This window comes from Peromyscus californicus, unplaced genomic scaffold, assembly GCF_007827085.1.
Source record: "Peromyscus californicus insignis strain IS unplaced genomic scaffold, ASM782708v3 Scaffold_1__1_contigs__length_55948999, whole genome shotgun sequence".
NCBI classification, from domain to species: Eukaryota; Metazoa; Chordata; class Mammalia; order Rodentia; family Cricetidae; genus Peromyscus; species Peromyscus californicus.
The window spans coordinates 55824563-55838414 of record NW_026294492.1 but is presented as its reverse complement, the minus strand read 5'-3'; the positions used below and the strand labels follow the sequence as shown (position 1 = coordinate 55838414).

At 44.7% G+C, this 13852-nt stretch overlaps 1 long non-coding RNA gene across 1 annotated transcript; it reads right to left on the bottom strand.

The window, feature by feature from the left end:
• Window positions 1-8607: 8607 nt before the first annotated feature.
• On the bottom strand, window positions 8608-10805 carry LOC128116047 (uncharacterized). Its single transcript, XR_008220363.1, has 3 exons — window positions 10522-10805; window positions 9795-10004; window positions 8608-8902 (listed from the first exon to the last, which is right to left on the bottom strand). It is a non-coding gene; the product is annotated as an uncharacterized LOC128116047 (long non-coding RNA).
• Between the last annotated feature and the right edge of the window lie 3047 nt (window positions 10806-13852).

The window sequence follows — 13852 nt, the reverse complement described above, 5'->3', positions numbered from 1 at the left end:
GACATACTGTCCAACCAATTCATTTCAGTTTGCACAGGAAAATACATACCATCATATTAATCAAAAGTTATCAGACGTAATTCAGAGCAACACATTTAAAAATATTGTATTAAAAACTACAGGAGTACTTTTTAAGTCATTTAAATACTTGGAAAAATTTGAAGTGTGAGAAACCCAGGTTGCTGTCAACAATTTGTCCCTGTCTCCTCTTGAAGCATACAGAGATGCAACAAACAAACAAACAATTAAAAAAACTGCTCATCTTTGTTTCCTTATGTGACAAATGTAATTTAGAGGAAATGGTTACAGTGGGTTGGTACAATTAGTTCTCTGTCATGTTCCCAAAACCTCTTTCTGACTAAATAAATGTTTGTTGTGAGGTAAAATCTGTAGAGTTTTCTCAATGAAAATGGAAATATGTGGACAGAGCCAGAAAATAGATTTAATCATAAAACAAAGTTTGAGGAAGATAAAAAAAATCAAGATCATATATAAAAATGCAGTATTTGTTAAAAATGTCTTAGTCCTAAAATCTACACACTGCCACACAATTATAATTCTCTATTTGGAATAAAGGTGATAGAAGGTACCTGTCACTTAGGTTGAACATTTTATACGGAGAAAAGGAAAATCTAGGTTTGAACTTGCATTTCAGAGCCTTAAAATGGCCTGCAAAGGGAAGGATACTGTCTTGGTCAGGGCGTCCAATGTCTCTCAACTGCTTGAGTTGGAAAGACTTTCAAAAGATCAAGGAAATTTCCCGTCACAGCTCGGCTCATGAGGCGGTAAACTATTGATGGGATCAATCTGAGTGCTAGAGAAGTGGGAAGGTGAGTCGTGTACTTACTCAGATCTCCTTGCAATAAAGGCTACACAAGCTAAGGAAATCTGAGAGGAATCATTTCCTGATGGACTGGCTCAAAGGAAGCATTGGGATGCTTGGTTATCACAAGCAGAGCTCTCACAAATATCATGTACTGGGAGATGATGAAGGAAGGAGAGATGCAAAGCTTTAGGGCCAATTCACGGGCCACGATGGAGCTGTGCTTACAGAAGAGGTGAAACATAAAAAGGTGGCTTCACCAGGGATGTCAGAACTGGCCTGTGACTTTAGTACCTTTGCAGAGCTCCGTGGTAGAATGTGATTTTGTGGAAACAACTAACATTTGAAAGAAGGGGTGGAGTGTTGTGTAACAATTTTCCCTTCTTTCACATGAATTTTTTTCTGTTATTTTTGAGAAAATTACATTATTTTCTCTTCCCTTTCATATTTTCAGATCCTCCTTACATTCTTCCTTAATCCTTGTCTAATTTATGACATCTCTTTTCATTAATTATTGTTACATGCATGTGTATATGCATGCAGTTGTATTTTGCTAACTGCAAACTGATCATTCTATATAGCTAGCATGTATGATATTGGATATCCAACTTGTATGCTCTTCCCTGGGTAAGACTGTTTCATGAAGGCTCAGAAAGTTCTATGGAAAGACAGAGGAGGTTGGCAAGACTTGGGCATTAGACCATGGCTGGGAAAGCTGAAACTTACAAGATTAACAAGGCCCTTCCCCTCCCAATGTTACATAGGTAGTGAGTAGGACAGGCGGAGAGATGAGTCTTGGAGAGACACTCAGGTTTCTAGTTTTCATGAGTCACCCATTTTAATATGAGCCTTTGTGATGCTACTGCATATGAGTTACTCATATTCCTGAAAGTAATCCCTCACTTATATCCCTGTTAATTAACTTCAATAAACTCATTAATTTGTGAGACTAGGAATTACAGTCTTCCCTGGGAGGCAGACAGGTAAAGAAAGGGGGAACTGATAAATAATACCAATGGTCAATTTCTAGCTTCCTTTTTAATTTTCTTTCCAAAGACAAAGGTACAGTGAGCTTTTTCTTCCAGCTCTCTGGTTCAGGATAGATAGATATATTCTAGGTTAGTACTGAAGATGTTTATCTGAAGCTGTAGGTGATCATACCTCCTGTGAGTGAACTATGGCTATGTCATATCCAAAAGACAGCATTTCACAGCAGGTCCCCTCATCCTCAGTCATGATATGCAGGACCTATTTCTGTATGCTCCCTAAATCTATGGTGAGTGGCTGGACTTCATGCCCCATTTAGGACTTCAGCGTTCATGGTTACTTCAGCATTTGAAGTTTCCAGGCTGTGCATTTACTGCTGCCTACTACAGAAAGAAGAACCTCTGACCAAGGCTGACAGCTGAAGAGATCTATTTGGATAAACAGAAACATTTACAAAGCAGTTACTAGTAGCATAATCTTAAAGGGCCATGACCCTTGCAGCCACAGTCTTCTGACCAGCTACTGTGTACTGTGTGCTGTACTAATTCCTTCCTACAGTGCAGCTCAGAAGGAAATTAATTAAACACTAGCTCCATGTCACTGCTGCACCAGTGACTTTCTCACATTCTCTGTGCTACCATTTAAATGATATTTTCTTTTCCTTTAATGAAAAGTCTTAATTTCATGAGTTCCTTTTTGTTAATTTTTAGTCTCATTTCCTATTAGCTGAGAGTCCTATTCAGAAAACCCTTACCTGTGCTTAGATGTGGGAGTATTTTCTCTCCCATGTCCTTTGGCTTTGTCAGAGTATCAGGGTTCATTTTGACATCCGTGACCCGTTTATGCGGAGCCTGTGTGTGGTAGAAGATGAGCGGCACAGTTTCGTTTTCTGCATTCTAAAAATAATTTTTCACTGCCACCATATCTGAGACAGTATCTTCAAACGCCAACATACATATAATGAAATACAAATATGTAGGCAAGGTTACACTCGGTATTCCCAAGTGCATTCTGCTTATCAAGTGGACCACTTGGATAACCAGCTATGTAGTAAGTAATATGAGGCCAAGCTCTGACCACTCAGAGTAAGGCATGGCAACCATTTATTTGCATTAGAATAAATTCTCAGCAGGACTTGCAGCCTGGCTCAAATACTGTAGATTGGGTGGTCATTTTCTTGGTTCCCCAGATCCATTTATCACACTAGTAAAATTTAAAAAAAATTGTAAACACAGAAGGGGACAAATGATCCTTATTTTTGGTGATGAATAATATTTAGATTGCCCCAGAATTCCAGCTTTAAGTGTCTTTTTAACAATTGCATTTTCACCAAATCTATTTTTTTTAAAAAATGCTGGGATGAAAATGGAAAAAAAGAACACATATGCAATGCTCATTGTAATGTAAGACATCCCATTTACTGTGGATGCTATAATGATGGTTCTGAATGAAAATTTAACATAGACATACCAATTGTATCATTCCTGGGTGTGCATATTTATCAAAGTGAACCTACTATACTGAATCATATATATGTGTGTGAGTTTGTGTGTATCAACTGTACCACAACAGACAATTTATGGAATGAGACTAGATGACTACCAACATATGAATGGATAACGAAAACATGATATGCATAAATAATGCAAGATATTCATCCACAAAAACTACAATAAATAAATTATAAAATTCTCCAGAAAATTCTTGCAACTGTCTGTGTATCATCAAGTTAAAGAAACAGACTCTTTAAATAAATAGACTCTCTAAATAAACTCTCCACAATACAAAGAACACACATCGCATAAACGGGGTCTAGAAAAGATATGAAAGAGGAGGAGGAGGAGGAAGGTTAAGGAAGTGTAAGGGGACATATTTTAGATGGAGCGAGTGTAACAGGGAAATAAAGGGGTTGCATTGCATATAAATAATGATTGCATATAAATAATAATTATGTATTCATTTTATATAATTAATATGTACACAATAATAAGATCAATTTTAGAAACAACAAAACAGAAAAATACTTATTTGCTTAAGGGCTTATTTTTCTAGGAACACCTAAACATAGTGACCAATGTGGTTTACTATCTTCAATTCCTTTCTTAAAATTTCTGAATGATGGGGCTAGAGTTGGCCTAACAGCAAAACATACTGTACTTTTGCAAAGAACCTGAGTTCAGTTCCCATCACCCATCACAGTGACTCATAACCTAATACCAATAACTCCAGTTCCAAGGAATCTGGAGCCCTCTTCTGGTCTCTGTGGGAACTGCACTCATGTACACACACACCACCACCACCACCCCTCCTCCCCCCTCTCGCCCCCCTCCATTTATGTGGTATTCTAAAGGAATTACCTCACAATTCCCCTATTTAGTTTTAGGGACCAAGAGGTAGAGAGACTTCCATGTATGCTGTATATGATGTGATGTCAGTTCATTCTCACATACTCAGTTTTAAGAATAAAGGGTTGTGAACAAACAAATGATGAGTAAGTATTATAAGGTTATCATAGAACTCAGAATCACAAACAGACAGCGCCAGGAAAATATAAAATCATTGGACCATATAAGAAAACAGAGTACAGAGTCAATGCAAACAAATATGCATAAAATTTAAATATTATAAGAGATTTCTTAGCATTTCATTAGTTGTAGTTATTGAAAGCCCAAAGCACAAGCCTGCTTGGTAAGAAGCAGAATCAGGTGGAAGACATGGCTGTTCAAATGCAACCTCATATACAGGATGCCAGAAAAACCCACCCTGCCGTCACTGTCCTCCCTTCTTCTCAGTGAGGAAGTTCAAGATTGGCGTCCTGGAAAAAAGGATGCAGTGTGGTGGAGAAAGCAGAGGCACTGTCCAGGATAATCCTAAGGTGAAGTGGTTTTGTTTGAAAGCAAGACAAGTAACAGGCCATGGAGTGACACCGTTTCAGTAAGGAAGAACAGTTGTGTGCTGTGTGCTAGTTACATGTGAACAGCACATGAGGATGACCTCCACGGAAAAAGGGTGTATTGCTTTTCACTGCCTTCCATTCTCTACATTTGGAAGTCTGAGCCACACAAATAGTTCAGAATAGAACTGTTTAATTTACATTCAAAACAACTTTGGTTTATGTATCATTAACAACTCATTGGTATAACAAAAGTGTCAACTGGTGCACATTTCTACTAAGAAAAACTGTTTTAGGGCAGGCGGAACCTGAGGTAATTTTCTGTACATTTGTTCCATGTTTCCATGAGACCAAAATTTCCCTGCAAAAGCTATTGACTAAGAAATGGGGAAAATGGGGCTGGAGAGATGGCTCAGAGGTTAAGAACACTGACTGCTCTTCCAGAGGTCCCGAGTTCAACTCCCAGCAACCATGTGGTGGCTCATAACCATCTGTAATGAGATCTGGTGCCCTCTTCTGGCCTGCAGTCATACATGCTGCACACATAATAAATAAATAAATCTAAAAAAATCATTAAAAAACTCTAAAATTAAAAAAAAGGAAAAAAAAAGAAAAGGAAAAAATAATGACTCTATGGCACAGTATACACTTCTGTAGGTAAGAGGTTCTGCGAAGTCGGCAACAATGACGCAACAACATGGATACTGATTCTCACTGAATCCTTAGGAAAACAGATAATCAGGTTGTTCATGACCTGATGTGGATGTTGGTCCTTGCAGTTCATGTGGTGAACACTAATTCCAAAGGTGTTAAGAAAGGCAGGGCCTTTGATCCCTATGTTCCAGGGTCTTTGAGTAAGAGACCTTGGAACATTCAACCTAACATAGGATGTCTCCATCAAAGCCCTCCCCTCAGAGCTCAGGTAATCCTGTAGAAGAGGAAGCAGAAAGAATGTAAGAACCAGAAGGGATGGAGGACACCAAGAAAACAAGGTTCTCTAAACCAACATGAGCAAAGCTCATGTGAACTCACAGAGATGGAAGCAGCATGCACAGGGCCTGCACAGGTCTACACCAGGGTCTCCTGTGCTCCTAGTTTAGTGTTTTTATGGATTCCTCAGGGTGCTAATGTCTGGTCTCCAGTTCTTGTGCCTTCTCTTGGGCTCTTTTTCTTTGTTATGTCCAACTTTGATGTGACAGTTTTTGTCTTATCTCATTATATTTTATTTTGTTTTATTTTTAAAAATGTAAAAATGAATGAATGAGTGAAAACCTGGCCACTAGAGTGAAAGCTTAACAACTGAACTGTCATTTATACCTGCTAAGAGAAGGAAACCAGTTTTCTCCAATGGAGTGACAATGGGTACATCAACCACTCCAGGCCAGGCCTCATGTTCAGGAGACCAACATATAATGTACTCCACAATTTTCTGTATGCTTTTATTTGGTTATAGTTTGGTGGGTTTTTTTTTTTTATTTTTGTTTTCTTTTGGGGTGGTGTTTTATTTAGTTTTCTTGGTTTTGGGGGCTTTGTTTTATGGGTTTTGTTTGTTTTTCATGAAAGAACTCAAAGTTGGATGTGGGGGGGGGTAAAGGATATGGAAGGACTTGGGGGGTGGGAAGAATATGCTAAAATATATCTAAATTTAAAGTCGTTTTAAATAATAAAAGGTACTTTTTAAAAAGGTGGGGCCCAACTGGACAGTGTGCAGAGAGTGACAGTCTTTGGAACACTCAGTTCTAGATGGGATGTCCTCATCAAACCCCTCCCACAGGGCTCAGGGAACAAAGCGGAAGAGGAGGAGGAAAGACTGTAGTAGCCAGAGAGGATGGATGAGAGCAGGGAAATGGTGCCTTCCTGTTAGAACAGGACCGACTCATATATAAACCCAGAGAGACTATGGCAGCGTGCACAGGACCTGCACAGGACTGACTCATACATAAACTCACAGGGACTGCGGCCGCGTGCACAGGACCTGCACAGGACTGACGCATATATAAACTCACAGGGACTGCGGCCGCGTGCACAGGACCTGCACAGGACTGACACATATATAAACTCACAGGGACTGCGGCCGCGTGCACAGGACCTGCACAGGTTCAAGTGACCGGGTGCCAGAACTGAAAGGTGGAATGGACACAAGCTCCTATTCCTAACTGAGAGGATTCAATTTATAACAGCTTATAAAGGAAAAAATTTTCCAATGGAGTTTCACTGGGCATATAATCCACACTGAAGGGTAGACACACTTAAGGGTAGACCCCCATGCCCAGCAGAAGATTGCCTACACAAAAAAAACTGAAGGGTATATTTTGTAGATTTTTTTCTCATATTTCTTTCTTTGGGCATTTTTATCTTACTGGATTATTGCTTGTATATTATGGTTTCTGATTTTATGTTTTATGGGTCTCTCTCTCTTTCTCTCTCTCTCTCTCTCTCTCTCTCTCTCTCTCTCTCTCTCTCTCTCTCTCTCTCTCCCTCTGTGTGTGTTTGTGTGTGTGTTCCAAAATTCAGTGCATATCAAAGGTTGTGTCAGAAGTACAAGACAAAAGGATTGAGGTGGTTTCTCAACGATATTTTTTCTTTTTTAATGAAAAAATAATGATCAATCCAGGCGTGGTGACACATGGTAGTAACTAGCTCAATTAGGAGGCTGAGGCAGAAGGATGAATTTGAGGCTAGTATGGATTATTTGTCACAAAAACAAAGACAAATTCTGACTGTGGGGTCCTATATTTTATCTGGTATTTGTTAGCATTACTTCCTTTAAGTGAATAAAAATGTTTTCAAAGGTTCTCTGCTTGGGGCTGGAGAGATGGTTTGGTGGTTATGGAGACATCTCTTAAAGGACTGGAGTTTGGTTTCCAGAAGTTGTCTAGCTCTTGGTCTTCCATGCCCTGTTCTGGCCTCTTGCAGAAACTGCAGTTATAAACACAGTTACCAGGGAAACACATACTCACAGTACAAAATAAACAATGAAAATAAAACCTCTAAAAACATTCTCAGTTTCTCTCTCTCCCTCTCTCTCCCTCCCTCTCCCTTCTCCCTCTCTCTCCCTCCCTTCGCCGTCCCCCCCCCCCCAGTAGCTAGAGTTTTCCTGCCTGACCCACAGTCAGGACAAATCTCTCTCACCTGCCAGTCCCACAGCCGCTCAGACCAGACCAAGTAAACACAGAGACTTATATTGCTTACAAACTGTATGGCCGTGGCAGGCTTCTTGCTAACTGTTCTTACAACTTAAATTAATCCATTTCTATAAATCTATACCTTGCCACGTGGCGGCTGGCAGTGTCTCTCTGACTCAGCCTTCCACTTCCCAGCTTTTTTTTTTTTTTTTTTTTTTTTTTTTTTTTTTTTTTTTTTGGTTTTTCGAGACAGGGTTTCTCTGTGTAGCTTTGCGCCTTTCCTGGAACTCGCTTTGGAGACCAGGCTGGCCTCGAACTCACAGAGATCCGCCTGGCTCTGCCTCCCGAGTGCTGGGATTAAAGGCGTGCGCCACCACCGCCCGGCCCACTTCCCAGCTTTATTCTCCTCCTTGTCCCGCCTATACTTCCTGCCTAGCCACTGGTCAATCAGTGATTTATTTATTGACCAATCAGCAAGCAGACAGACCATCTCACAGCAACCCCCCTCCAAGAGAAGGCCTTCTCGATTATGCTGGCCTCAAATTCACCAACTCAGACTAGTCTTGAGCATCCAATTTTCCTGCCTCACTCTCCTTACTGACTGGGATTATGGCATGCCACAGCACAGGTCTCAGATTTACTTCCAAATGTGAACAAAGGTACAGCTAACCCTGAAAGAAAAGTGACAATTTGTTCCAGATGGGGACACAGTCTCTAGACACCCAGGTTAGTGGTGATGCAAGAGCTAGAAAATACAATCGTCCTGCTCTGTCCCTCAGGCTTCCTCAGCTGGCCCACATGCCCTGGTCCCTCATGGGTGATCCCTTCTACCACCCAGCAGCCAGCAGTATCTAGCAACCAGAGTCTCCCACCCTTCCCCTGGCTCCTGCAGATGCCCCCCACAGAGGTCAGCAGGGACTGCAGCCAGATTTTCTCACACACCATCTACTCTCATGTTGGGTCCATTCCATGTGGCCCACTGCACATGATACCACCTGTCATCATCTTTGGTCACCACACACATGATGATGCAAGCCGGGGACACTACAGCATCACATAGTGCACATGGTGGCCCTGGGGGCAAAGAAAGACCCAACACCAGACATCAGCACAGTTTGACAGCCAAATTAGGATTAAGAGCTATTGTAGAGGGTGGGGTTCTAGACAGGGACTTGTTGTCCTTTTGATCCTTTGGGGGCTGGGGAAGCCTGGACATTGCATGTGCTAAGATCCAGAGCATGAACCTAGCATCCTAGCCACATTTCCTGGTTCTAGAAAGCCTAGGTCTATCTCCAAAGTCAGCACCTGCCTGAGTCCATTTTGGGAAAACAGGAACAAGGACCCTCTCCTGGTGGTTGACTGGAAAAGTCAGCTGAGATATACAAAAGCAGGGGACACAGCAGGTGCCCCAAAGAGCATAGCGATGTGGTCTCTTCTGTCACCATGTGTCCATCACTGACATGGCTTTCCGTGTTTAGCTGCTGTCAGCCACCTCTTCGGAGGAAACATAACGGACTCCCCACACCCCAAGACTTCCTCCCAGTGTCACCAATTCTGCCCCAGCTATAACCCACGCCATCTGTCACTGTGAGGACCTGCCTAATGGGAATGTCATCCTTTCCATGTAACAGGACAGTAGTTGTCCCTCTGAGGCACAAGGAGATCTCCACTCTGCTCTCGGGAGGCAGCCAAGCACTTGGCACAACGGGCTCTTGCTGGATTAGAGTTTGAACCCAACCTGCACTGGCCACTTCAGAGATGAGGGAAGGGGAGCCACAGTTCATGGTCTCCTGTCAGGAAGGGAGTCAAGCCAGGAGTCCTGAGTCCCCACCTGACCCACACCGTCACCAGCTGGACTTGAGAGAGTATTTTGCCCAACAAGGAGGTCAAAGTCAGAGCTTTGCACTTCTTGAGGAAGCATGCTGGATACCTGTCTGCGGATGTAGCTCCACAGTGGAACACTTACCAAGCATGCATGCACAAGGATCGAAGTTCCATCCCCAGAATTGCAGGGCAGGAGACAGATACAAGTCAAAGTAGGGGCTGCATAAAACCAAAGGAGGAGCCTGGCAGTGGTTGTGTGCGCCTTTAATTCCAGCCCTTGGGAGGCAGAGCCAGGCAGATCTGGTCAGCAGAGTGAGATCCTGGAAAGGCACCAAAACTACACAGAGAAACCCTGTCTCAAAAAACAAAACAAAACAAAAAAAAAAAAAAAAAGGAGGAAAGAGGTGAGGAGTCTCCAGAGTCTCCCCATTATCTCTGGGGCCACTAGAGCTCTTTCCTCCTCCTCTACCCTCCTCTGTATGAGCTGTTGTGTGGCTCTCCAGGCCCAGCATTTCAGGTTCCACTCCCAAGTGAGAGTTCCCACAGAACTCCTCCTGTTCTCTGAGTGCCCAGCAGGCCTCTCCAACACATCGGGGCTCGGAAGTGTGTAGGTCCCTCTCTCCCTGGTTTTGGCTCTGGACTCTGCCTCCCTGGCCTTCCCGGTTTCCTGAGACCGACTACCTCAGTTGCCACTGCAGCCAAGTCCTCTCTGCAGCTGCCATGGAGCTCTGCAAGCTCACCAGCTTCCCCCGCACACCACCCACTCCTCTTCCCTCCCTCAATGGTGTCCCAGCGTTTCCCAGGCAGCGTCCCGCACTGGCATCACGGGTCCCCAGCACCAACATCGTGCGCATCCCCGACTGGCTCACCTACACGTCCGACTCCCTTCTCTGCAGTCTTGGCCACGCTCCACTTTCGGACACCCGCTCCGTGAGGCTCCTCCAGGACGAACCTCAAGCATGGCACCTTCAGGGTTTTCGAAGGACTGATGGGCAGGACGCTACGGGACTGAGAGGCGGGGCACTGTAAGGGCACGCCCCATCTGAGGGTCCTGTGCCTATGCCCCCTGAAAGGGAGTGCATTCCCTTCTGTGAAATCCATAGAGCTGGGAGAGGAGGGGCGCTGTGGTAACCATACCCCTCTTCCCAGCTAGCCACTCAAACATTTAGCTTGCTCTTAGAGGGATTAGAAGTCCGCCCAGGTTTGAGGGATTTATGAGGCCACGCCCACTCACAACACCCCTTGCCAGGAGCTCTGGGCTTTCCTTTGTGAGCTGCAAACAAAGAACACCCTCTTCTGGCAAGCACTCCGGAGCCCTGATAAACTCGCCTTTGAGTGGAGGGGGGACAGGCCCCTTGAAGGTGTAGGTCTGGAGGTCAGACCCGCATTCCTCTTAGGAAGCTGCAGTCCCCACTGTGGTTGGGCACCAGCAGGACAGGGCCACATATCCAAGTTCCCCTGGGAAACTGGTGAGCCTTCCAGTGTGGGTGCTGGGAAGGAAACTCGGATCCCCTGCAAGTGCAGCTAGTGCTCTTCAGACATAATTTTTTCTTTTTTTGTTTTGCTTTTGAGACAGGGTTTCTGTTCTGCCCTGGGTATGCTGGAACTTGCTCTGTAGAGCAGGCTGGCCTCAGTTCAGAGATCCATCTTCCTCTGCCTCCCATGTGCTGAGTTTAAAAGTGTGTGCTAGCAACTGCCCTCGCTGTTTCTTTAAATTACACCTGTGTGTGTGTGTGTGTGTGTGTGTGTGTGTGTGTGTGTGTGTGTGTGATGTCAAGGACAACTTGGGGGAGTTTTTTCTTTTCTTGTTCCATAGGGGTCCTCAGGATTGAACTCAGGCCCTCAGTGTTGACTATGATCGCTCGACCTGGTCGGGTTTTGAGGGTGTTGGGGTTTAGTCCTGGGGATTGAGCCCAGGTCTTCACATATGCTAGTCAATCACCCAACCGCTGAGCTACATCCGCAGCAGATATTTGTTACTCAATGGCAGGGATGGAACTTGGGTCCTCACTATGCCAAGTGAGCACCATACCTTTGAGTGGCCGAAGCCTGGCACTCTCCTTTGTAACCTCAGACATGTTTGCATAGTGCCTGGTTTAGTGAACACAGCCATGTCCTCAGGGTGACAGTGTCTTCGTGGAGTGCCCCTCTGTTAGACATAGTCCACGATGACTGGACACTCAGAACGTTGGTGTCCCCACTGTTGGAAGTACCAGGACCTCAGATCCCTGTCTTTGATCCAACCTACTTTCTAACCAGTGTGGTGGCACACACCTGTCATTCAAGCCCTTGGGAGGCAGGAGAATCTCCTGAGACCAAGGGTGTAAGGCCATCCTGGCCAATGCAGTCAGGTGTTGCCTCCATATCCAGCTGCAGACACAAGCCAATCATGCAGACATCCCCAGCCCTGGGGAGGAAAGCTACACCGCACACCACAAACCCAGTGATACCCAGGCTGCTCCAGAGGGGATGCCATGGCTGAAGAGGCAGGGCAAGGAAGGCAGCAGCTACTCCTTTGCAGTGCGGGGCAAGATCCGGGGTACTCAGAGACACTGGGGGCCTAAGACCCAGCAGCAGGCCAGCCTGTGTCAGCCTGGAGTGACCATTTAAGGAGGAAGGAGTCCTGAGTCCTGGACCTGCTGCCGCCCGCACAGCTGGAGCAGGAAATCTGGCGAGGAATGCCCAGGTTAAACAGCACTCTAGACACTCAGTTTCGTCAGGGAAGCAGCTCTCTTTATTGGTACCAACATGGGCTTATACACCCCTCAAACAGCAGGGCTCAAGGAATGGTTACTCTGTATCTGGAGGCAAGCCGTACACTGTTTTCCAAACAGGAAAACCCACAGGGGAACTGATCCCCAGCACCCTCCAGAAACCAACTGCTCATTTTCACACAAACAACCTAACTGGGACAGGACAAAAACAGGCATTTAAAATTAAGGCAGCAAACTTACTGCTGCTGACATGGACCCAAAGTTGCTGGTGACTGCTGGGTTCAGGAGCAGGGCCATGGTGTGGTCCTGCTGTGATCAGAGGGTGCAGCAGAGCATCTGAGGGGCAGACAAGGACCAAAGGAGGTCAGGCAACAAATGCAGAAATCTTATAGTGCTTCTATGAAGCAGAGCTGGGAAGTGGGGTGCAGGTGAAGGGGAGCAGCAGGCCTCTCCACATCAGTTCATTGTAGTCATTGCCCTATACCTGTTGCTTGTCTTATTTCGTGTGTGTGTGTGTGTGTGTGTGTGTGTGTGTGTGTGTGTGTGTGTATTGTGTCTGTGACACAGGTGTGACCACGCCAGTCTGAACAACCATACGTGCAAATGTGGGTAACAGTGAAATATCACATATCTTTCTTTTGTAACAGGGTCTCATGAACTACCAGTTCTCAGGATCCTTGGGTGTCCCTCACCCCTTCCTGGGGTTAGAGGCTCCCATGGCATTCCAGGACTTGTTTTTATGTAGTTCCTCAGGATTCAAACTCAGGTCCTCAGGGTTTCAGAGCAACTGCTCAGACCCTCCCAGTGTCTCCACAGCCCCATTTGTTGGTCATAAAATTGTCATATCATTGCTGACATTTCCGATCAAACATTTTCTAAGTTGGACATTTTCTCACTACTGAGTCTGAGGGTTTTTGAATAGCTAGTTGCCAGCAGCTGGGGCCAGCAGCTCTTGTGTCTTGATGAGCAGAATTTCTAGATTTGCTTCCAAAAGGCCAATATTCCTTTATGGAGTTTTCTTTTTCTTTTCTTTTTTTTTTTTTTTTTCCAGACAGGGTCTCTACATAGTCCTTACAGGCCTGGAACTCACAGACATCCACCTGCTTCTGCCTCCTGAAGGCTGGGATTAAAGGCTTGGGCTACCACCTCCAACCCCACTTGTTGGTCATGTGTGTGCACAGGCCTGTGGAGATGGAGCCCAGGCCTTCCATATTTCAGATGAGAATGCAGAACCTGCCTGGTGTTTGACTTTGTGGAATCCTTAATCAGTGTCAAGGGTGTGCTTGTGTTGAGGGTCATCAAGACCCTGAACACCATGTCCTGCTTTACCATATGACTCCTCTCGGGTTTCCCCACACGGTTTCATATATGACATTTGGGAGTGCTATCTGGGTTCAAAACATGGCATTTTTACTCTGAAATTGTGCAGGATGCCCTTCTGAAACATTTATTTTATTTTTTATTGAATTTTTGCTCTATTTTTTTT